The following is a 25,797-nucleotide window of genomic DNA, read 5'->3' as shown; positions in this document are numbered from 1 at the left end:
ATTGGTGTGCTTTGGCTACTCCGGCACGGGCTCGACCGGCCCAATGGCCTCCCTCTGCTGTCACCAATCTATGATTCTCCAACTTACTTGATATTATCTGGACTTTTTCTAATGCAAGAAAACATCAATGATTGTTTTGTTTTTGTCTGCTAGGTGCAGAGATTCACATAGATTGTTTTTGACAAACAATTATATGGACTGAGTGCAGGGAGTCCCATCAAATTATGACTTTGGGCATTCAAACATGCAATAACTCTGCACCATTGGGTTTTGCTGTTTGACACAAAAGCAAAATTAATGCACTAAATACATTGAGGCCATTAAGATTGTGTCCTTAAGAAATAAGAATCACAGCATAAAGCTGTTAAATCAATAAACACACAGAGCTAGGCTGAGCTCCGAGGGGATCCCCATCTTCTCCCACTCATTAGTCTGACCTAAATAACCTTTGTAAGATTAACTCCACTATTCATTGCTCGATATGCAAAGCTTACCATACAGACTTACCATGTGAGGTACGCTCTCATTATCATTTAAAGCCTAAGTGAGAGATTTCCAGCGTTGCTTTTTTCATATTTTGAATGCTTTCTAAATCCTACATAATTACAGAGCTGAATTAATTAAAAATCTTGCAGATGCATCAGGCATTAGTAATTTGTACAGTCAATAATTACTGTTGTAGATGTAAATGACAAACACGCTGATCCCTTCAATTGCACAAAATGAAGCTCTTTTTAATTGACCAAAAAGTATTTTATTTGTCCGAATTTGTCTCCCTTTGTCACATATAACCCACAGCTAAGAAGGCAGATTGGACAACTAGTTGCTGAGTCTTTATAGCAGTGCACTAGAGATGTATCTCTCTGCCTTGCTCTGTTCTTCTGTCTTTGTCTCTTTCTCACTTTCTCTTTCTCCAAAGCAACTAGCCTTGATGGTTCTTTCTCAAAACTTGCCACATGACGAGTCAAGGTCTGACTAACTTGATTGAATTTTTCGATGAGGTAACCAGGAGGTTGATGAAGGCAAAATGTATGATGTAGTGTATATGGATTTTAGCAAAGTTTTTGATAAGGTCCCACATGGCAGACTGGTCACGAAAGTAAAGCCCATGAGATCCAGGGCAAAGTGTCAAGTTGGATCCAAAATTGGCTCGGAGGCAGGAAGCAAAGGGTAATGGTTGATGGGTGTTTTTGTGACTGGAAGGATGTTTCCAGTGGGGTTCTGCAGGGCTCAGTACTCGATCCCTTGCCTTTTGTACTATACATCAATGATCTAGACTTGAATATAGGGGGTATGATTAAGAAGTTTGCACATGATACTAAAATTGGCTGTGTGGTTGATAATGAAGAAGAAAGCTGCGGATTGCAGGAAGATATCAATCAACTGGTCAGGTGGGCAGAACAGTGGCAAATGGAATTTAATCAGGAGCATTTTGGAAGGGGAATACACATTAAATGGTAGGATACTGAGAAGTGTAGAGGAACAAAGGGACAGTGGAGTGCATGTCCACAAATTCCTGAAAGTAGCAGGCCAGGTAGATAAGGTGGTTTAGAAGGCATACAGAATGCTTGCCTTTATTAGCCGAGGCAGAGAATACAAGAGCATTGAACTGTACAAAGCACTGGTTAGGCCACAGCTGGAGTACTGCGAGCAGTTCTGGTCACCGCATTACAGGAAGGACGTGATTGCACTGGAGAGGGTACAAAGGACATTTAGGAGGATGTTGCCTGGAGTGGAGAATCTTAGCTATGAGGACAAATTGGATAGGCGACAGTTGTTTTCTTTGGAACAGAGGAGACTGAGGGGAGACCTCATTGAGGTGTATAAAATTATGAGGGGCCCGGATATAGTGGATAGAAAGGACCTATTTCCCTTAGCAAAGGGGTCAACAACCAGAAGGTATAAATTTAAAGTAATTGGTAGAAGGTTTAGAGGGGAACTTTCTTCACCCAGAGGCTGTGGGGGTCTGGAACTTGTTGCTTGAAAGGGTGTTAGAGGCAGAAACCCTCACCACATTTAAAAAGTACTTGGATGTGCACTTGAAATGCCGTAATCTGCAGGGTTACAGATCAAGAACTGGAAAGTGGGATTAGGCTGGATAGCCTCTTGTTGACTGGCGCGGACATGATGGGCCGAAATAGCCTCTTTCCATGCTGTAAACGTCTATGATTCTATGGGGCCGAAATTCATCAACTCACCGCTTGCTGCCGCCAAATGCCGCCCACTGCCGCCAACATTCCTCGTGAAGATCCACCTAGTGCCACTTTGGAGGTGGCCTGGAGCTTGCTGGAGTGGGCGAGAGGGAAGAACCGCCGGGAACCGCCCGCTGATGGCCGAGTGCGCAACTGACCTCCCGCCCGCCGAGCTCCCAGATTCCTATGGGTGGGAGTCGGCGGGACTTGGCAGCAGATAGGGGTGGACCGCTGGCTGGGGGCTGGTCTGTCCCTGACGGTAAGTCTGAAAAACCTGAAAAAAAGGTAAGTGAACATTTGTTTTAAATTCCACAGCAACTTACCTGGATGGGGTCCCCTGAAGATTTTCCGATAGTTTATTTATTTTTTACTGTTGATTTTTTTTTCAGATCTTTGACCCTCCCTCGGCCCGACTCCTGTGTACCTTTGTGCAGTGCTGGTCAGTGTTTGCAGCACCTCAATGCTACAGAACCCTGACAGCACAACTGTCAAAATTATGTGGGCATGGTCCCTTTAAGGAAACTCGCTGATGATGTGTCATCAAATTACATCATCAGACCCGCTTCCTTTTAATTGGCCGGGAACCTCGCAGGGCGGGCCTAATAAGCCCAATCAGGGGAAAGAAGTGGGGCCAGGAGCAGAATCGTAGCCTGCCCCAGACATCGCCCGCTTCTCCCCTGCCTCAGTCGGAAAAATCGAACCCTGTGTGTGTCAAAAGGTTGCGGGTTCAAGTCCCACTCCAGAACTTGAGATCAAAAATCTAGGATGACACTCCAGTGCAGTACTGAGGGAGTGCTGCACTGCTGGAGATGCTGTCTTTCAGATGAGACGTTAAACTGAGGTCCCGTCTGCTCTTTCAGGTGGAAGTAAAAAATCCCATGGCAATATTTCAAAGAAGAGCAGGGGAGTTATCTCCGGAGTCCTGGCCAATATTTATCCTCAATCAACATCACTAAAACAGATTATCTGGTCATTATAACATTGCTGTTTGTGGGAGCTTGCTGTGTGCAAATTGTCTGCCACATTTCATACATTACAACAGGAACGGCACTTCAAAAAGTACTTCATTGACTTTAAAGCGCTTTGTGAAAAGCGTTATATAAATGCATGTCTTCAGACAATAATGTGGTAAGTTAAACTTGATAGCATGGTGATCCTCCCTCCACATGTAATGGGTCTTGAAATAATGTAGCTGGTTAATGCACTGTCCTTTCATCACTGGGACCTGGACTTTAATCCATCCTAGATTGATGGGATGCAAGCCTTCTCCCTCCATTCACTTGTTTCCCACAGTGTAAAGTCCTGACCCAGCAGTACAGACTTACACGAGGCACATGCTGAAGTCAAGGTCACTCTGGACCTGCACCTTTATTTCACAGCTCTCGAGTGCCACACTTGCCTGAGACCTGCCTTTATATACCTGTGTGGAACAGGTATGCAGTGTCTCCTGCAAGTGCACCCCTGGTGGTAAAGTATGCTTGTGGTTACAGGTCATAGCTAGTTACAGTCATGTATAGCATGGTAAGATACAGTTATATACAGTAGTGTGAGATACATGACACACAGGACATGAACAGCATTAGACTTTCATCCTTTTGAGAAAGAATGAAAGACTTGCATTTAAAGAGTGCCTTTCATGACCACCGGACGTCTCAAAGCGCTTTGCAGCCAATGAATGTACAATATAGTCACTGTTATAATGTGAGAAACGCGGCAGCCAACTTGTCCAAAAGCAACTACCACAAATAGCAATATGATAATGACCAGATAAACTGTTTTTGTTATGATGCTTGAGGGAGAAATACTGGCCAGGACAACAGGGATAACTCCCCTGCTCCTCTTCGAAATAGTGCCATGGAATCTTTTATGTCCACCTGAGAGGGCAGACTGGGCCTCGGTTTAATGTTGCATCCGAAAGACGGTACCTCCGACAGTGCAGCACTCCCACACCACTGCACTTGCATGTCAGCCTAGATTTATGTGCTCAAGTCCCTGGAGTGGGATTTGAACCCACAACTTTTTGACTCGGGCGAATGTGCTACCCACTGCGCCACCTATCTAGAATCAGTTTCCTTGCTTGGTTCATTATCTCCCATCTCAGATCCCATTCAGGACCAGTCTGAGAGAACCATCCTATTATATAGATTTTCCACATTATTATATATTCAAGCATTCGAAAAGAGAGATGACAGGTTAAGATTTTGAGTTGAGATCCTTTGCAGGCACATTCAAACCATGTGTGTGGTCATCTTTGGAGCATTTCCAATCATGGTTGGTCTGAATCAGGATTGTTTGAGATACACGGCAGTTCGGAAAATTCACAAAATATTTCCTGGAAATTATGTTATTCGGAGCCGTTACACCAAAAGACTTTAATGCTGTTTGTGTGACAGACATTGCGCTAGATTTTCCACTCTTTTATGCCTCTGTTTGCACCCTGGAGGGGCGGTAAATGTTGTTTCTGGGCGTAACACCAGGCGTCCAGGTTTTAGCGCCCGGTTGGTAAATTAGGCTCCTGATTTGCGGCGTCGCAAAAACTTACCACCCCACCCTCCAGTTTGACTGAGATAATGACATCAATCGCCGTGCAATGCTGCGCTAGCATATCCCGGCCGGAAAATTCGGCCCTTATGCCTCAGTTAACTTCTGCCCCAGGAAACGTCTGAAAAAACGGTGGTCCCAGGGTGAAGCAGACGGTATTGGCGGCGTTTTTAATTTGATGGATGAGCAGCCACTGGTAGCTCTGGTGTTTCTGTGTAGGATGAATGATTGGAGAGTCAGTAATGGGAACTGGAATGCTGTCATCCTGAGGAAGGATAGCACCTTCCATTTCCTGGGAGCCACTGAGACTCCGATGGGGCTGGGCCTCAACATCCGGAGCACGATGTATCTCCACAACTTGCTGGCCTCCTTCAGCACCGTCCCTTCCCCGTTGGACAGTGGGGAACACAGAGAGGATGGCACCAGTCATCGACTGCATCACATCACCAAGCTGCAGCGTAACTTGTGCCTGCGATTCGATCAATGCTGCAACGTGAGCAATGGCACACGCCACACACTCTGGAATGCCACTGTCGATGCTGGAAGCCACCTGCCTCTGTGAGTGGACAATGATGGCCTCACTGGAGTCCTGAGTTTCACCGACAATGTGTGACACTGCCTCCGCAACAGTCACAGAAAGCCTGTCGATGCTCTCTGGGATCCGACCCAACGCTGCATGTCTGTGTTTTCTCTGGACATTTCCACCAAGTCCAGTTCCATGTCTGCCTGTCGTTGAGCAGACCTACTTTGCCGACTGACCCTCCGGAGAGCTGGCCTCTGAGAGTCCCCTCTCGCTGCACATTGCTGTAGGCGACTGGGGCCAGGAGGCTCTGACAACTCAAAGCCAGGGAAATCGGACTCGTACCCAGATGTGCTTTGGCCAGATGGGGAAACTGGTGGGCTCTGTGGCTCAGGCATAACAGTCTCCTCACACGCCTCATCATCTCCCCCATGGCCACACGTCGATGGCTCCCTGGACGCCTGTCACAATTGTGGCTGTTCTTCTGCAAACCGAAAATAACAGACGTGTGGTTAGCAGCAGGGTATGGGGCAGAGTGATAGCAGGAAGGTGACATTGCACATGTACATGTGAAGGCCCCATGCCACTTCATAAAACACCTCAATGAAGTCACATCAGGTGCGCAATCCATTTACATACCCTCACTACCCGAAGTGGGCTCAGAATTGCCCCCGGCAGCTGTCCGAGCTGGTGCTCCAATGAGGGCAGACACCGTTCCTCCACATCTGTTCAATCGAGGAGCTGAGACGGACCCCCGCCTGTCCGGCGCTGCTCACGCCTGTTGTGTGAGCGCTTCGCCTGCAATGAGAAACATAGGAAGGGTTCAGAAAGGGTCCACCTTCTCTTGTGCCACATATGCATATCATAGTTCAACCGCTGAGACTGTGTTTATGTGCAAATGTCTTCACTTCAATCTGTGTGGATGTTGCACGAGCTTTGTGAGCGATTGGTTGGAGATGAGAGGGAGGTAGCATAGGGGCTGCAGGTGATCTTTAGGAAACCCATATCAGCAGTGGGAGTGTATTGCGAGGAAGGTTCTCAATGTTTAGGGAACAAGAGGGTATGTGCATCCATAATTAAGAGGCAATGGCTGGAGAAGTCAGCTTTCTGATGCATTGTGAAACTCACACCACAGGCTGTAAGACTTTGAAAATGGGCAGATATATGAAAGACTTCACATAGTGTCTGACATGCATGTTGGAAGGATAGCAGGTATACATAAATGTGAAGGGTACTCACCCTGATGACCCAGATAAGGTTGTTGAACTTTTTGCGGCATTGGGTGCCAGTTCTGGAAACCGTGTCTGCCGCAGACCCCTCCTGGGCAATTTCACGCCACATCCATTTGAAAATTGTTGGCAGCGGTCTCCCTTCCCCAGTCAGATGGAGTGATGGCCACCTCCTCGCCACTGCATGCATTACGGCCTCAGCAGCCTCCGTTGAAAAACACCTGGCACGCTGCCTGCCCTCCTGCTGCTCCATCTCTGCCAGAAATACCAGAAGTCGGGCGTGTCATCTGAACATGCGCGGAGGAAGCTACCGCGTCCTGAAATAACGTCTGCGCTCGGGAAAACTAAACGTGACTGCGCATGTGCAAAATGGCCACCCCTTTTAACACTGCAATTTTCGGCTCGGGCACTCAAAGTCCGTTGTGTAACACCTGATTTAACGCCCCTGATCGTGGATCCTCATTTTTTGACGAAATTTCCAGTCGAAGGCGCAAACGTTTTTTAGGCGGTATTGGGACAGCCCTGCCACGATTAGCGCCTCGAAATCGGGAAAGCCTAAAATCCCATTATGTAGTGTTGTGGGTACAGCCTAGGATAAAGCTTGTCAGTGTAAACTGGCTGACCTTTATGCTGAGGCTGAAATAGCAGTTTCTAACAACATTTGAGCGGTGAAACATGTCTTTTTGGTATGTTATTTGAGCAGCACATTTACCAGGTGTGAAAGTGTCTGGCCCATCTATGTTGCTTGCTCCATTGTTTGCCCGTTGAAAGAAACTGTTGTCAGCAAAGATAAACCCATGCAATTAGGAGCAGATACCAAGAAGCTGTGGTAGTGTGTTTGAACAGAAAGGTAAGAGGGCAGGAACAGTGAGATCTCCTTGTACAGACAAGCTTTTCTTCAAGACCCAAAGGGATGATAGGTATATTTTCCCCTCTTCATTATTTACTCTCCTGCGAGTAAACAAGGGAGTAAGATACTCAGCACTAATCGACTTTTATGTCCATTTGTACCTGGATTGTGTCTTACTCCCATTCTTAAAATGTGCTCATGGAAATAAGAGAGGGGAAATCTTTTGCTAAAGACTGTTGAGACTTTCTTTAAAGTCTTTGCAAGTATTTATTTTTTCTTTCTTTAACCATTCATTTCTTCAGAATAAATTTTAAAGTTACATTTTAATATACATTGCACGTGATCGTGTTTGAGACAGTAGTGCCTCAGAAATTGGCATTATTCAGTCAAGGATTTACTGTCTGACTGCTCAGTAGTCCTGAATCAGAACTGGTTTACTTGACAACTAATGATATCTGATTTATTTTTTAAAAGGTATTGAGTTGTACAGGTTGCATTATCTAGTTTTACAGCTGGTGCTGTGACTATAGAGCTCGTAAAGAAATATTTCTTGGTCGGATACAGACAGAGGTTCTGTTGTCTTCATACCCACACTCAATGATCTCAGGCTGCAGTTAGGCTTCAGTATCTGCTAAGACAGATTTTCCCATGTCTTTTCCCCATTCCCTCCCCCACACACACTCAAATTACCATGTAATCATCCTGGGGGGAGTCTCCGGTGAGGTGCAGCTCAGCTCTTCTTTGGTCCTTAGTGAGAGAAAATAAGGAAACACAACAGAGATGTAGGATTGCCCCATCCCTTAGTACATTTACCTTCGTCATAATGCATCCTGTTCACTTGCAGTACTGTAGCTTGGATAGCCTTACCGTCTGATAGATTCTTTGTTCCAGAGTGAGAGAGCAGTGATGAATGCCAGCGCTGACAATAATACAATCATGTCTACTGTTTACAAGATGTCACTAGAGAGGGGGGGTTATTATTTTTGTGGCATCTGAGGTTCCATCAACAAATTGTAGGGTAGGAGCAGGATCGACTTTGGCTCCTGTGATGAAAGATGCTGTCATGTGGAACAGCATGAACTGAGGTTACCAACTTGTGTCACTGTACAACAGTCAGCATGACAGACAAACAAGTCTCCCATACATATACATTTATAAAGAAAGGCAGCTGGTAAAGAAATTAGTTCAACTACCAGATTCCAGCAAGAATCAAGGAGTTGGGTTAAAAGGCACTCAAAATATTTCTTTTGAAGACCTTTCTGTGCTTTGTATAACATTAGAGATCTCCCACGGTGTTACGTATGATGAGTCAGAGGATAGGTTAAAATGTAACAACAGGTGTGCGCTATATAAATGATTTTTAATATATTATAGATGGATAATTAGTCATGCGTGATAGATAATTTGTTTTTGTACAAACTTTGTTGAATCTCGCCAATAGCTCAGTTGTTAAATGCACAGCCCACTGTAGAACTAAGTCATACACTTCAGAAAGGTCTCGGGTTTGAGTCCTTGTCTGCGGTAAAGGAACCAGGGCAGCAGAGGTGCTGAACATGGTCTCTGGATTAGGAGAGTGAAAAGGATCAGCCTAACGGCTATCTGAAAAATGTATGTGCGCACACACCCTGGAGGAGGACAGAATTGTGCATGACTGCATTGTGTCCCCAGTTGAATAGCCTGTTGCGCAGAGCCACTCTGTCAGCTCACATATGACAAATGGCCACTTGAGCAAGGTAACATAAGAACATAAGAAATAGGAGCAGGAGTAGGCCATATGGCCCCTCGAGCCTGCTCCGTATTTAATACGATCATGGCTGATCTGATCATGGACTCAGGTCCACTTCTCTGCCCGCTCCCCTAATCCCCTTATCGATTAAGAAACTGTCTATCACTGTCTTAAATTTATTCAATGTCCCAACTTCCACAGCTCTCTGAGACAGCGAATTCCACAGATTTACAACCCTCTGAGAGAAGAAATTTCTTCTCATCTCAGTATTAAATGGGCGGCCCCTTATTCTAAGATAATGCCCTCTAGTTCTAGTCTCCCCCATCAGTGGAAACATCCTCTCTGCATCCACCCTGTCAAGCCCACTCATAATCTTATAGTTTTGATAAGATCATCTCTTATTCTTCTGAATTCCAATGAGTAGAGGCCCAACCTACTCAACCTTTCCTCGTAAATCAACTCCCTCATTTCCTAGTGAATCTTCTCTGAACTGACTCCAAAGTAAGTATATCCTTTCGTAAATATGGAAACCAAAACTGCACGCAGTATTCCAGCTGTGGCCTCACCAATACCCTGTATAACTGTAGCAAGACTTCCTTGCTTTTATACTCCGTCCCCTTTGCAATAAAAGCCAAGATTCCATTGGCCTTCTTGATCACTTGCTGTACCTGCATACTAACTTTTTGTGTTTCATGCACAAGTACCCCCAGGTCCCGCTGTGCTGCAGCACTTTGCAAATTTTCTCCATTTAAATAATCACTTGCTCTTTGATTTTTTTTCTGCCAAAGTGCATGACCTCACACCTCCGACATTATACTCCATCTGCCAAATTTTTGCCCACTCACTTAGCCTGTCTATGTCCTTTTGCAGATTGTGTGTCCTCCTCACACACTGCTTTTCCTCCCATCATTGTATCATCAGCAAACTTGGCTATGTTACACTCGGTCCCTTCATCCAAGTCGTTAATATAGATTGTAAATAGTTGGGGCCCCAGCACTGATCCCTGCGGCACCCCACTAGTTACTGATTGCCAACCAGAGAATAAACCATTTATCCTGACTCTCTGTTTTCTGTTAGTTAGCCAATCCTCTATCTATGCTAATATATTAACCCCAACCCCGTGATCTTTTATCTTGTGCAGTAACCTTTTATGTGGCACCATGTCAAATGCCTTCTGAAAGTCCAAATACACCACATCCACTGGTTCCCCTTTATCCACCCTGTTCATTACATCCTCAAAGAATTCCAGCAAATTTGTCAAACATGACTTCCCCTTCATAAATCCATGCTGACTCTGCCTGACTGAATTTTGCTTTTCCAAATGTCCTGCTACTGCTTCTTTAATAATGGACTCCAACAGTAGCAGCCTGACCAACCATTCTGAATCATGACCATTATTTCACTGCATAGATTCATGAAAGAAGGAAGCAAAACTGGAGCTTTTTCTGTAAAATATAAGATGCTACTTTCAGAAAGATGGCTCATTGATACCCTGGAAACAGAGGGTAACTTCTTGGTTATGGAAGTTCAGATTTTGAGGATGGAGTCAGCAGCTAGTGATGTGGTAGATATTTTAGTGTGCTGTCTGATTTTTATCCCCTCCCTAACTCAAGGGTAATTAGGTCCATTGTATGCATCCCTACTCTCTGAAATCAGCCAACTCGGCTAACTAGGGGACCTTCCTGATGTGTGTGGCTCATTCCATACTTGGAAATGCATTTCAATTTCAGTGTAAAGTGTCAGTATAATGGAGTTCAGTTTTCACCAGAGGTTACATTGCAACGCATCTTTAAATTAATTTTTGGAAGTAAAAATAGCTTGCACCATGGGGTCTACCATGCATTGGTACTAGTAATATGCTCCAATGTAGTTACTAACAAGTGTGCAATTCATAGCTTTAAATGGTTAAGCCTAAACTTTAATATCTTACCTTATGTCTGTTTGTGCAAAGAATTGGTTACTGTGATTTCAGTCCTGGTTTCTAAATATTACCAGTTATTCCATGAAGCAATGTTATATTTTTTCTAAAATTAAAAAGACTAATTATTTTAGTAAATAAAATGAGTTTATTTCAGTATTTGGGATTTTCAAGTACATGTTATGATTCCCTCTTTATCATTAAAACAATAAATTATTCATTTCATTCACAGCATGCAACAACACACAATGGGGCCTAAGATTACAGGCCGAATATATGCATTAAGATTATGCTAAAATTAATAGGAAGCCTGGGAAATGCACAGAGATGTACATATTGAAGAAGCATTTTTATTCTTGAAGAACTCAGTTCAAACAAACCTGAAAAATAGCCCATTGCGCAGAGCAAAGGGAGGGAGGCTTTGAAGGCTGCTTAAAGTGCTTATCAGTAATCCTGGCCAGTTTTATTAAGGCAGTTTGGAAAGGGTTGAATTTTATATAAACTAAATGTGTTTCTATAGAAACATTAGGATTTGTTGGAGATTTATGTCTGTCTTTTGTCCAGCAATTTAACCCTTTAAGGATGTTGGTGCCTTTCTTCCACCATTTAGATCGTTCCTGAGGCCTGCACATATAATGCTCAACTGGTGATGGCGTAACTCACTCCTCTGAAATATTTTTTTGCATTGAGTTTATTATCTGTTGTTCTTCTGGGAGGGGTAAGGAGTTGATACAGGAATAGAGAACATAGTGGGTTGGAGAGTGACTGGGTGAACAGAGAACAGAGATTGGTTGGAACAGAATGATTGGACAAGAAGTGGAGAGCACAGGGGGCCAAAAAGTGACTGGAGCAAACAAGTAGGCCTGGGAATGGGCGATAAAGTGTAAAACATGGATGGGCTAGGAAGCAGAGAGCTGAACATAGGGGCATGGCACAGGGACTACAGCGACTGCTGTATAGTCTGGGGTGGGAAAAGAGTCTACATAGAATGTAGGGTGTATGATTAAGAAGTTTACAGATGAGATTAAGTGATACTGAGTGAGTTGCAGTAAATGGTGACACATACAGTAACCCCCCGCCCCTCCCCCCCCCCCCACTCCCGCAATGATGATCAGTGTGATGACACTAAAATTGGCTGTGTGGTTGATAATGAAGAAGAAAGCTGCGGACTGCAGGGAGATATCAATCAACTGGTCAGGTGGGCAGAACAGTGGCAAATGGAATTTAATCCAGAGAAGTGTGAGGTAATGCATTTTGGGAGGGCTAACAAAGAAAGGGAATACACATTAAATGGTAGGATATTGAGAAGTGTAGAGTAACAAAGGGACCTTGGAGTGCATGTCCACAGATTCCTAAAAATTGCAGGCCAGGTAGATAAGGTGGTTAAGAAGGCATACGAAATGCTTGCCTTTTTTAGCCGAGGCATAGAATATAAGAGCAGGGAGGTTATGCTTGAACTGTATAAAACACTGGTTAGGCCACAGCTGGAGTACTGCGTTCAGTTCTGGTCACCGCATTACAGGAAGGACATGATTGCACTGGAGGGGGTACAGAGGAGATTTATGACGATGTTGCAGGAGTGGATAATCTAAGCTATGAGGACAGATTAGACCAGGCTGAATTTGTTTTCCTTGCAACAGAGGAGGCTGAGGGGAGACCTCATTGAGGTATATAAAATTATGAGAGGCCTAGATATAGTGGATAGAAAGGGCCTATTTTCCTTAGCAGATGGGTCAACAACCAGATGACATAAATTTAAAGTAATTGCTAGAAGGTTTAGAGGGGATTTGAGGAGAAATTTCTTTATGCAGAGGGTTGTGGGGTCTGGAACTCACTGTCTGAAAGGGTGGTAGAGGCAGAAACCCTCACCACATTTAAAAAGTACTCGGATGAGCAACTTAAGTGCCGTAACCTGCAGGGTTATGAACCTTGAGTTGGAAAGTGGGATTAGGTTGAATAGCCTCTTGTTGGCCAGCGCAGACACGATGGGCCAAAATGGCCTCCTTCCATGCTGTAAACTTCTATGATTCTAAATTTATGATTTTTTGTGAATTCTTTGGGCTAGAAACTGAGTGCATTTGCGCCTCCCATAGCGGATGGGTGCTAACGGGATGCAAGTGTCTTACCATCCGGGCACGGCGCTGGCAACAACTCCTGACATATTAGGCAGGAGTTTAGCAGTGGCGCTACGGCATTGCGTCCTTATCTCCCGAGCCCAGACGTCATGACGTCATCGCCGTGTGCATTGCCCCGTTGGTACCCCGGCCCCGAAATTCATTTTTGCCCCCTACAGCAGCGCCGGGCGAAAGCACCAACAGCTGCAGGAGGCACGTCTCGGATGGCCTGCCGCTGCCGGGGCAACAATTAAAGGCGAGGTGGCCGATGGAAATTACCAAAAATACTTACCAAGGTTTTCCTGCTGCTGCTCTATTTTCTTCGGGGATCCTGGCTGCGATTGCTCAGCCCGGCACTCTGCTTGTGTGCTTGGCTGATTGCACGGCAGCCCCGCTCCATGATGGTCCAGGTAAGTCCCTTTTTCATTCGCAGAGTGTGCAGCATGGGCCCTTCCGTTTAAGTGAGGGAAGGCCCCTCGGACGCACTGTGCAGCGTTGCCGCGACATCCGCCACAGTCGCGCTCCAAGAAGGAAGTGGAGTGCTTGATTTAGTGCTCTACTTCCTTCCAGGGGCGAGATCCTGAATTTTTTTGAGAGGGGTGAGTTTCACGCCTCCCAACTGTTATCGCCCCCAAATGGGGCGCTAATGAATTTCACCGCCTTTGTGTCTATTTTATGATGAATTTTAAATAGAATTGTTTGTAACGGAATGGGTGAGGAGTTGTCATGACTGTGCCTCACAGAATTTATTTTTTACTGGAGCGAGATACGTATTACCTTTCTTGGTAGATTGTGCAGAGAAAATTGAATTTTGAGAGAAATTGTTTTGCGTAATATTACAGGTGAATAGAAAATATAAGAAACGTAGAAATTGAGCAATTAGAAAACAGAAAATTGGATTTAATGAGGTAGAAAACCGATCAACAATTGGTACAAGAAATGCTATTGTAGTCCTGAATCTAGGGATTCTATAACATTACACACACAGCGTATAGAAATACAATGGCCTTCCATTTGTCATACAGGATTGGCCTGCCCTCCAAAAAAAGTTTAAAACAATAAAACTGTTCAACTGTCCATGAACAGAGGAAATAATAGACATGAGCAAAGGCGTTTAAGCCAAAGACTCATTCATAAAATGTTTTGTGCATATGGGCAGTTCTAAAGAAGTCAGTTGGCTAAGTCATATGCCTGATTCTCATACGTGATAACTAACCTTAAATGCATCAAACTTCACAATCCTGGATCTGGGCCATGTAGATATCCTACCTTTGGTTGATTGAGTATTGACCTCTTTGTCGTGGGCCTCTGTTCTGCTGCAGCACATCAATTGAGATTGGGTGGTGGAGGAAATCACGATGAGAAACCAGTGTGGGTCTTGTTGTCTCCACACTGTGGTACACGTTTTGGATCTGTATTCCTCATAGGATGCGGTTGGCACACTGTTTGTATTCATGGAAATTCACTCGTTTCAAGAGCATCACGAGGGATAGATCATATCAGTCCGCAGAGAATGGAAAGCTGGCAGGCCAAGTATTTCTCTCTATTATTAAGCTTTCCTGTTAGAAACAAACAGGTATACTGTGATTAAGCTACGAGTCCATTTGCTTGAAGATCATATCTATATCTATCTAGTATTTCATAAGAAATTGCTGGTTTCATATATTTGGGTAGGGTACTTAGAGTTCGGTAGCATACAGCTGTTTTTTTAATAGGCCTCTGCAGAAAGCCCCAGCAAGCTAGTTCAAAAAAATGGACAATATCGAACAGACGCAAGCAAGTATTACACTCCATTGAACCACTCCCTTCTATTTTTACTTCTGTTCAACTAAGATACTCCATTTGTTTAGGAGGCAACTGAATCTATCTTACACCATCACAAAATTCTTAGGAACAATCAGTGGCAGTAAACTAAATATCATTGCATAATGGACCTCCAATATACTGTGCCAAAAAAATGTTAGGACATGGGTTATCACCCACAATTCTCCATATTGTGAATTATTGAGCTCAGTGAGGATATGCGAACCATTCAGGTGCCAAATGGAGTATATTGGGGGTGGAAATTCATCTTTGGGCCAGAAATAGGCGGCGGAGGCCACAGACCCGAAATTGGGCCCCAGGCTTCACTGCACACTGCTCGTGAGCTGCAGAAGCCAATCAGGCTCCAGAGACAGCTCATCCAAGGCTATTATGATGTCAGACGTGATTTCCGCCCAGGCACAATGAGAGCCAATTTCTACCCCGTAGATTCTATCCTTCAATTTCTTTTGCAAGTGAAATGACAAAATACATCTGCAGTGTCCAGAATTATTAAGTGTTGAGAGTATGATCAATCTGGAAGAAAATGTATAATTAGATCAGAATTGTGCTTTTTCTTTCATTGTGACGCCTAAGCAAAAGGCCGATGCCCATAGTATGGAACAGTACCAAGGTTTAAAAGACTACTAGAGAAAATGAGGGTAATTAAGATATAGTGGTTAACACACCAAATTACAGTTTTAAAAGCTTGTAGATTATAGAAGGGAGAAAAAACCAAGGGAGATAAGGAGTCTCATAGTCCCAAACGTTCGGCCAAGATTGTAAATTTTGTGTAGTGGTTGTGAATGGTAAGTAATTAGGTACATAGAAATTAAAGCATGCACCAGGTTGCATTTATCTGCAATCAACCATATTAATTTATTTAATTGGCTTTGGGAGGAAACGGGAAGGGTTAACCCTTAAAATAACCGGTTACTATGTAAGATTGACTGCAATTGTGGCATGCTAGGATTGAATTAGTGACTCTCTATTGCTTTAGTGTTCCTATTGCATGTGTGAACAGGCATTACTATACTTTTACGTAAAGTTTCTCCGGGATTGTGCATTTTACTGACATGATCACAGTCGGCCAGAAATTGCGGTCGGAGGCTTACCGCGGGGCGGATGCCTCAGACCAAAATTTTTGTAACGAAAGTACCCGGGGTCTTGGAGGAAGGAACACTTGCGCTCTGAGGCCTAGATGTGCAGCCCAGCACAAAGGCCCGCTTATTCCTAGATGTGCATCCTGGGATCATGTGGGCCTAGACCACCAATCACAATGTAATATTCTCATTCATAGTAAAGGGAGCTCTGAGCTCCTAAAATCAAATAAAATATCATTTTAAAAAATGAATATAAATTGCATTAAATTAAATGTGTTAGAGAAAAATGTATTTTTTTGAAAATTAAAAAAAATGTTTTAATAGGGTTAAAAATAAACTTACCTTCATTGACAGTGTTTTTAAAATAAAAATAAGTAATAACATTTATTTTTTATATCTATTAAAACTCTTACATTGGTAAAAGCAGACCTTACGCTTGCTTTTACCAGGCATAAAAGTTTGAAGGACATTCGCTGGGCAAATAGCCCAAACCTCTGCCCACGAAGGCCCTTCTCCCGGGGATGCGTTGGATCTGTCAAAAGCATTTTAACAGATCGCAAGTACCAGGCTCAGGTGCATGTGCTTCGCAACCCGAAACCCGGAACTTGCAGGACCTCTGCGGGTGCACATTGTATGTACCCGGAGTGGCTGCAATTTCAGGGCCAGTGTGTTTAGAGGGACCAAACTAGCTCAGTTTCATGTGAGGGGTGATATTTCTGTTTCCCTGTTGCAAGCCTGTGAAACAAATGGCTGTTATTCACTAACAGAACAATTCAAATTGACTTGGTGGATACAATAGTAGAATTTCCAAGCGATTGATAAAATAAAATAGAAGAGAGTTTGACTTGCAGCCAATCACTTGTTTATAAAAATACTGTTGATTATCCATTTCTTTCATGATAGGCAAATTTTTACTTTGCCAAGTTACGTCATATTTACTTAAGAATTATTTTTTGAGATTATCAAGTTGAATTGAAATTATTTACATTGCGTGCCCTGGATTTGAAATTGTGAATTTTTCATAAAACATTCCCATCCTTCTTGCTCCAACCGTAGTCTATGCTATTCACTGCACACACATTTGAGTCTCAAGCCTATGTTAACTTGATTGTAAACAAGAAAGTCTTGGACAATCCATTCATCTCAGTTTTCCTCAATTCAACTCAGCCCTCATCTGAAAACCAAACCAGTTATGGCTAATAGAGGCAATGATGGCTCACGCCCCTCTTCTGCTGAGAAAAAATGTCCATGTGATGCCCAAATATTCTGGTAAAAACTTGGTAACTCGGATCCCATACCTGTTTCACACCATTTAAGGTTCTTCTATGTATTAAGCCAGATTCTGAGGTAGTAAGATTAAATGTAGGTGTGATACTTTTATTCCAGAAATAACTATCTGCTTTATACAAGTTTAATCCTAAAAAGAAAGGCAAAGTTAGTCACTATTCAAGGCTGAGATAGACAGATTCTTGAACTATAGGAGAGTCAAGTGTTATGGGGAATAGGCAGAGAAGTGGAGTTGAGGCCAAGATCCAATCAGCCATGATCTCATTGAATGGCAGAGCAGGCTCGAGGAGCCGAATGGCCTACTCCTGCTCCTATTTCTTATGTTCTTATAACAGGAGGTGTATTGTTAGTGAGTGTCACTATACTAGTTGGTTCTTATTGTTACTTGTCAGATGGAAAGTGTGAGGTCATGCACTTTGGCAGAAAAAAATCAAAGAGCAGGTTATTAGCTAAATGGAGAAAGATTGCAAAGTGCTGCAGTACAGCGGGACCTGGGGGTACTTGTGCATGAAACACAAAACGTTAGTATGCAGGTACAGCAAGTGATCAAGAAGGCCAATGGAATCTTGGCCTTTATTGCAAAGGGGATGGAGTATAAAAGCAGGGAAGTCTTGCTACAGTTGTTCAGGGTATTGGTGAGGCCACATCTGGAATACTGCATGCAGTTTTGGTTTCCATATTTATGAAAGGATATACTTGCTTTGGAGGCAGTTCAGAGAAGGTTCACTAGGTTGATTCCGGAGATGAGGGGGTTGACTTATGAGGAAAGGTTGAGTAGGTTGGGCCTCTACTCATTGGAGTTCAGAAGAATGAGAGGTGATCTTATCGAAATGTATAAGATTATGAAGGGGCTTGACAAGGTGGATGCAGAGAGGATGTTTCCACTGATAGGGGGCATAATCTTAGAATAAGGGGCCGCCCATTTAAAACTGAGATGAGGAGAAATTTCTTCTCGGAGGGTTGTGGATCTGTGGAATTCGCTGCCTCAGAGAGCAGTGGAAGCTGGGACATTGAATAAATTTAAGACAGAAATAGACAGTTTCTTAAATGATAAGGGAATAAGGGGTTTTGGAGAGCGGACCGAGTCTATGATTGGATCAGCCATGATCGTATTAAATGGTGGAGCAGACTCGAGGGGCCGTATGGCCTACTCCTGCTCCTATTTCTTATGTTCTTATGTTCTTATGTTGCATCAGTCACAGTGTTACATACGCCAAACATTACTTTTATCTTTACTCTATTGATTGGGATTTTTGCAACAATATGTAATAGAAATAAGCAAAAGCCATCCAATCCATCATTAAGTTCCTGTCCAAGACCTCCTGAGACCCTTTTTATCTCTCTTATCCCAAAACACATGCACAGTCCATGATCAAATCTATATCTAATATTGTTGGTTGTAAAATGACAGCTGAGTTCATCCATCCAGTCGCATTGTTCCTTATAATCAGCAAAGTCTTGCAGCTGTTTTGTGAAGTCTGTTTTTCGACAAGCAATAAAGTCAATGTGGGTTTAAAAAGGCTAAACATAGTGTTTCTCTCAGTTACTTCAGTGATTACACTTTTCATTTTGACTTCCTGGGTGTTTGCCATATAATCTGTGTTAAGTTCACTTTATCACCAGTTAATACCATTGCTGAAAATTCAGCTTTGGTTTTGCAAACACAGTGCCTGTCTTCATTTTGGGGAGTTGCATTTAATGATCTGTGCAGGAATCCCATAAGGTTTGTTGATCGTGCAGGAATTCTGTAACTTGTTAATAGATATTATGGGGGGAATTACTTCGTAAAAGACCTCAAGGTGTCACTCGGGGTTAATTAATGCTGATTAATCTTCTGGGTTTGAGGTATTTGATGACCTTTTCCCTTCTCAATTTTACACAGTTTCAGTGGTCTGTAACACTATTCTTTAAAAGTTTTAAAATCATACCAATTGCAGTCACATTTGCATTGTGAAGTCTGCATTTGCTGGGTTTAACAATGTTTTTTTCACAGAAATATTATTGTTTGGGTTACTCAGTCAGGAAAGCTTCTCAATTACTGTCAAGATTGGTATAGCAGATAATTTTTAATGGGGAGAAGAATTGCATTTCTTCCTTGTAAGTTAACTATTGCGTTTGACTGAAACAGTTTAATTTAGGATTGTTAAGAAGAAATGTCTCCAACTGTTCTGATGGCTTAATAGTTATAAACACCAGCTAGTGTAACGCCAAGTTATATGAAGGAGAAGGCCCCAGGTGATTCCCTATCTATGCCAAGTGGGCTGATCTCGGAGGGCGGCAACTGGAATGTTACAATTAGCTTTGGAGAGGGGAAAATTATTGCAGGGACTCCTGCTCCTGGTTACGATACAGCGATGCCGCTGGAAAATGCAATGGTTCAGACTTTGGGTGAGAACGGGAATAGGCTAGCTACAGTGTCTTTCATAGTTGGACAGCAATTGTTTACTATAAGTTGAATATTTATGATTGAAATGAGTTAGCAATAATATTTGTGAATAAGAAATCTGTCCTGTAACTATTTTGCAACTGCCCAGCTTTGGAGGGAGCTTTCTTGGGGTGAGGGGGAATCAAACTACAAAAAAATCCCCACCTCAAGAAAAAAATATATGGGTTGAAATTCGGTCCTGCTGTTTTTGAGGCGGTGACACTGGCTGAGTGCTGATTTTAACGGCAGGCGGTAGATGCCGCCTCAAACTGCAAAATTCAGTTTTGGCGTCCAGAGATGAGAGAGCAGCGCTAAAAGTGGCATTGCACACTCATCCTTGGGCGCTAACGGAGCGGCATGAAAGGAGACCGACCGAATTTCCCGACGGCAGGCGAGATGAAAAAAATGAAAACAAAAAAGTTTCGAACACTTTCCCTCGGCCACACTTCCCCACTAGTCCCATTAATACATACATGCAAAAAAGTAACCATCAGCACTTACCTTGATCCTTGGACGCTACTGCCCCAGGATCCCCGATGTCCTGCCAGCTTTTACAGGCTCTACGGACGCCTGCTGGTAAAGTCACCGTACTTACTGAATCTTGCAGCCGCGACGGCAAGGTGGTGTTGCACGCTCAATGACGTCACCAGGTGATGGCGGCAGAGCACGCAGGCGGTACATCTTGGTGCTGCCCCCACCGCACAACTAAAGTTTTCGACATCCGAGGAACTGGGTCGCCGATGCTAAGCACTTAGCCACCTGTTAGCCGCCCCTGTCCGGTGGTAACGGGTGGCATTCGAAAACAAATTTCAACCCCGTTTTTGAGGCGGTGTCACCGCTTGAATGCTGATTTTAGCGGCAGGCATTAGGCGCAGCCTCAAAGTCTTAAATTCAGTTTTTACGCCCAAAGGAGAGAGAGCAGCGTGCGCTAAAATGTGATGTTGCACACTCATCCTTGGCCAGCAGCTCAGGTGGCCGACTGAATTTCCTAACGGGAGGCTGCCGCCATGCTAGAAAAGAAAAATATAACTAAAACTTCTCTGATCCTCACACAAACTTCCCCACTCTTAAAATTAATGAAACCATGCAGAAATAAAAAAAGAAAAACATTTACCTTACTTTCGAGGTGATTCTGCCCGAGATCTGCAGCTGGCTGTACGGCAGCCATTCAAAGTAAATGTTGTGACAGAGGTGCCAAAGAGACGTTGTACGCTGGATGACGTCACCAAGTGGGTGGCGTCCGCCACAGCGTTGCCTCTTGGCGCCTCTGCCAAAGAGCCGACTGAATCTAGGGTGAGGCGTCGACACCGCTTACCAACGACGGTAGGCATTAGCCGCCCATTAGCTGCCTCCCGCGCACGGTAACAGGCGGCGTACAAAACCCAATTTTGAGCCCATAATCTATTGTCTTATCGCTTCTGACCAGTGTGAAGCAACACCTAAAGATATGTGATGATGGTTCTGAATTACTGCAACATGTCTGACACTATCCTGGAATGTAAAGATAACTCCCAGCTTCTTTTCCCTACTGCAAACTGTCTTCTTAAACCCCTCTCCCCAATCTCCACCCACACCTCCAGCAACAAATGCGAAGAGCTCATGATCTTCCTTCTCACAAAGATGGAGACCATCTGATCAGCTGCCTCTGCCTCTTCCCTTCCTTCCCCTAGCCCATCGGGCCAAACTTTATCTACGTTTCCCCCTGCCTTTGCCCGGACCTCGTATCTAGTTTCTCTTTTATCTCCCCTCATGCCCTCTCCGAGCTCATCTTATCCATGACACCCACTTCCTACTCCCTCGACCCTTTTCCCATTAAACTGCTGGGCACACAACCTCCCTTCCTGGCTCCCATGTTAGCTGATATTTTTAACGGTTCTCTCTCCTCAGGTGTATTATGCCCTCTCCCTCAAATCTGCCGTCATCACTCCTCTCCTCAAAAAACCAACCCTTATCCCTTCCGCCCTCGCAAACTACCACCCCATCTCCAACCTCTCAAGTCCTTGAACGTGCTGTCGCCTTCCAAATCCATGCCCATCTTTCCCGGAACTCCATGTTTGAATCCCTCCAAACAAGCTTCCGCACCGCCATAGTACTGAAACGGCTCTCATCAAAGTCACAAATTACATTCTATGTGACTGTGACAAAGGTAACCTATCCCTCCTCGTTCTTCTCAACCTGTCTGCAACCTTTGACACGGTTGACCACTCTATCATTCTCCAACATCTCTCCACCCTCGTCCAGCTGGGTGGGATTGCACTCGCCTCCATTCTTATCTATCTAATCACAACCAGAGAATCACCTAGAACGGCTTCTCTTCCCGCCCCCGCATCGTTACCTCTGGTGTCCCCCAAGGATCTATCCTTGGCCCCCACCGATTTCTCATCTACATGTTGCCCCTTGGCGACATCATCTGAAAAAACAGAGTCCGTTTACACATGTACGCTGATGACACCGAGCTCTACCTCACCACCACTTCTCTCAACCTCTCCATGGTCTCTAAATTGTCAGGCTGCTTGTCTGATATTCAGTACTGGGTGAGCAGAAATTTCCTCCAACTAAATATTGGGAAGACTGAAGTCATTGTTTTCGGTCCCCGCCACAAACTCCATTCCCTAGCCACAGCCTCTGTCCCTGTCCCTGACCCTGTCCCTCGCATCTGTCTGAGGCTGAACCAGGCTGTTTGCAACCTCGGTGTCATATTTGACCCTGAAATGAGCTTTCGACCACAAAACCACGCCAACGCTAAGACCGCCTATTTCCAGCTCCAGAAAGTTGCCCAACTCCGCCCCGCTTCAGCTCATCTGCTTCTGAAACCCTCATCATGCCTTTGTTATCTCTAGACTTGACTATTCCTACACACTCCTGGCTGGCCTCCCACATTCTACCTTCCGTACACTTGAGGTTATCTAAAACTCTGCTGCCCATGTCCTAACTTGCACCAAATCCCGTTCACCCATCACACCTACGCTCGCTGACCTACATTGGCTCCTGGTTAAGCAACAAGTTAATTTTAAAATTCTCATCCTTTTTTTCATGGCCTCGCCCCTCCCTATCTCTGTAAATTCCTCCAGTGCTACAACCCTCCAATTCTGGCCTCTGATTGTAATCGATTCACCATTGGCGGCCATGCCTTCAGCTGCAAAGGGCTTAATCTCTGGAATTACTTCCCTAAAACTCTCCGCCTCTCTGCCTCTTTCCTCCTTTAAGGTGCTCTTTAAAACCTACCTCTTTGACTAAGCTTTTGGTCATCTGCCCTAATATCTCCTTATGTGGCTCGGTCGAATTTTTTTTGCTATTGCTCCTTAGAAGCGCCTTGGGACATTGTACAACATTAAAGGCGCTATATAAATACAAGTTTTGTTGTTGTTGGAATCAGCTTTGCAGTTTTTAATGGTCTTCTTTTACAAAGGAGTCAGTTACCACCGAACACCGAGGTATGCTTGGAATAATCAAACAAGTAAATAATAAAGGCAAAAATATTGGGGTTACTCAGAATACAGTTACATGCCATTGCGGCAAAAATGAAGCATTTTTGTTTAGTTTTGGTTTAATGGCAGTTTCTTAGAAACCAGTCATAATACACAAGGGGGTAGAGTTACCACTTTGGGCACAATTGCCGATTCGCACCGTTTTAAAACATAATTTAAAAAAAATGTGCTTTTGAACACTATAAAGTGGTAACTTGGTGAACTTCGATTAAAACAGCTGAAAGTAGGTTTATCACAAAAAATACTCATTTTTAATCACACTGTCAATCTTCCACCTCCTGAGTAATCTGATTTTAATTGACTGAAATTCACATTTAAAAGTATGTAAAACTATTTTCTAGTTATATTGGGGCACATTAGTCAGTTTCTTAGTAAATTAAAACAAAAATCACATTTAAAAGCTTTTAAAATGTGCCTTTTAGTGTCCTTGCGCTTAAAAGTTCCAGCTTAATTTTTGGAGCCTCACTGAAGGCCTGCAATTGAGCGCAATGAAGAAAAAAGAAAGACTTGCATTTATATAGCGCCTTTCATGAACACCGGACATCTCAAAACGCTTTACAGCCAATGAAGTACTTTTTTTGAGTGTAGTCACTGTTGGAATGTGGGAAACGCGGCGGCCAATTTGTGTACAGCAAGCTCCCAGCAATGTGATAATGACTAGATAACCTGTTTTTGTTATGTTGATTGAGGGATAGATATTGGCCAGCACACCGGGGATAAATCCCCTGCTCTTCTTCAAAATAGTGCCATGGGATCTTTTCCGTCCACCTGAGAGAGGAGACGGGGCCTCGGTTTAACATCTCATCCGAAAGACGGCCCCTCCGACAGTGCAGCGCTCCCTCAGCACTGCACTGGAGTGTCAGCCTAGATTTTTTTTTTGTGCTCAAGTCCCTGGAGTGGGACTTGAACCCACAACTTTCTGACTCAGAGGCGAGGATGCTACCCACTGAGCCACAGCTGATACTGTAATTAGCGGAAATGCCCAGTTGTGATTAATTCACCAGTTTTGTGGTTGGGTCTGTTTCCAGTGCAGTGTTTTTTAAAATTAGTGCAAATGATCGCAGGAACTCAAGTTGTACTGAATGCAAATTGGTTAAGGGTCCGCAATCTTTTGCGTCGGTTACGCCGATTTCAGCTGAATTACACTGAAAACAGTATAATCGAGTAGAACTCCAGGCCCAGGAGTTTAACAGCCAGCTAAGGCTGAATCTCATGCCAACCCTATCCCAATAATTCATTGCCATTATCATCAGTTACAGTTTGGAGAGAGGAATAATTTGAACTTTAAACAACACTGTGATTTGTTCATTTTGTAGACCATAGACTGGTATTTTGTTTTAAATTTACATTTGCATACTGGATATTCAAAATCTGCTGGATGAGAAATAAAAAGAAGAATTAGTTCGAAAATCTGAGCGAAGAAACAGGTGAGTTTGATAGTCGTGAAAGAGATGATAAACCCTGTGTTGTGGCTTCACCAGGTTGTGCTGCTCTTCGTATGCTCTTCTGTACTCCTCATTGAACTAGAATTGGTCATCTGCTTCATGGTGTTGGAGGGGTAAGAGATACACCAAGCCATGAGGTTATAGATTGAGGTGGTATATAATTATTCTGCTGCTGATGGCCCACAGCACCTTATAGATGCCTAGTTTGAGCTGACATCAAGAAAGACCTGTGCACTACACACAGCAAAGGCAACTAGCACTGACAAGATCCAGCTATAGTGCTGAGGACACCAGAACTAGCTGTGCCCTTAGCTAATGTGTTCCAGTATAGCTACAACACTGTCATCAACCCAACAACCCAACAATGTGGAAAATTGGGGAGCGGGCAGGGAAGTGGATCTGAGTCCATGATTGGATCAGCCATGATCGTATTAAATGGCGGAGCAGGCTCGAGGGGCCAAATGGCCTACTCCTGCTCCTATTTCTTATATTCTTATGCCCAGGTATGTCCTGTCCATAAAAAGGACAAATCCAATCTGGCCAATTACCATCCCATCAGCCTACTCTCAATCATCAGCAAAGTGATGGTAGGTGTTGTCAACCATACTATCAAGCAGCACTTACTCACCAATAACCAGCTCACCGGCGCTCAGTTTGGGTTCCGCCAGGATCACTAGGCTCCAGGCCTCATTACAGCCTTGGTCCAAACATGAACAAAAGAACTGAATTCTAGAGGTGAGGTGAGAGTGACTGCCCTTGTCTTGAAGGCAGCATTTGATTGTGTGTGGCACCAAGGAGCCCAAGTAACACTGAAGTCAATGGAGATCAGCAGGAAAACTCTCCAGTGGCTGGTATCATACCTAGCACAAAGGAAGATGGTTGTGGTTTTTGGAGGCCCATTATCTCCAGGAGATCACTGCAGGTTTTCCTCAGAACAGCGTCCTAGGCCCATCTTTCTTCAGCTGCTTCATCAATGACCTTCACTCCATCATAAGGTCAGAAATGGGGATGTTTGCTGATGATTACACAGTGTTCAGCTCTATTTGCAATTTCTCAGGCAATGAAGAAGTCTTTGCCTGCATGCAGCAAGGCCTGAACAACAACCAGGCTTGCGTTGATAAGTGGCAAGTGACACTCATGCACACAAGTGTCAGGCAAT

The 25,797-nt window shown here is 44.0% G+C and overlaps 1 protein-coding gene and 1 long non-coding RNA gene across 4 annotated transcripts in view; one reads left to right on the top strand and one right to left on the bottom strand.

Annotated features, from left to right (window-relative positions):
* Positions 1-25,797, top strand: part of pik3r3b (phosphoinositide-3-kinase, regulatory subunit 3b (gamma)) — a 743,508-nt gene that overhangs the window by 483,065 nt on the left and 234,646 nt on the right. The window lies entirely within an intron of this gene.
* The window catches only part of LOC139268539 (uncharacterized), a 137,292-nt gene that overhangs the window by 78,584 nt on the left and 32,911 nt on the right, over positions 1-25,797 (bottom strand). For 2 of the 3 annotated variants that reach the window (XR_011594050.1, XR_011594049.1), the window contains one exon: positions 14,307-14,649. This is a non-coding gene — a long non-coding RNA (uncharacterized lncRNA). The remainder of the gene's footprint in view (positions 1-14,306; positions 14,650-25,797) is intronic. The other variant, XR_011594051.1, reaches the window with a different exon arrangement.

The sequence above is a fragment of the Pristiophorus japonicus genome, chromosome 8 (assembly GCF_044704955.1).
Source record: "Pristiophorus japonicus isolate sPriJap1 chromosome 8, sPriJap1.hap1, whole genome shotgun sequence".
Taxonomy (NCBI): Eukaryota; Metazoa; Chordata; class Chondrichthyes; family Pristiophoridae; genus Pristiophorus; species Pristiophorus japonicus.
Note: the sequence above shows the minus strand (reverse complement) of the source record. Positions and strands in the feature narration are given on the sequence as shown.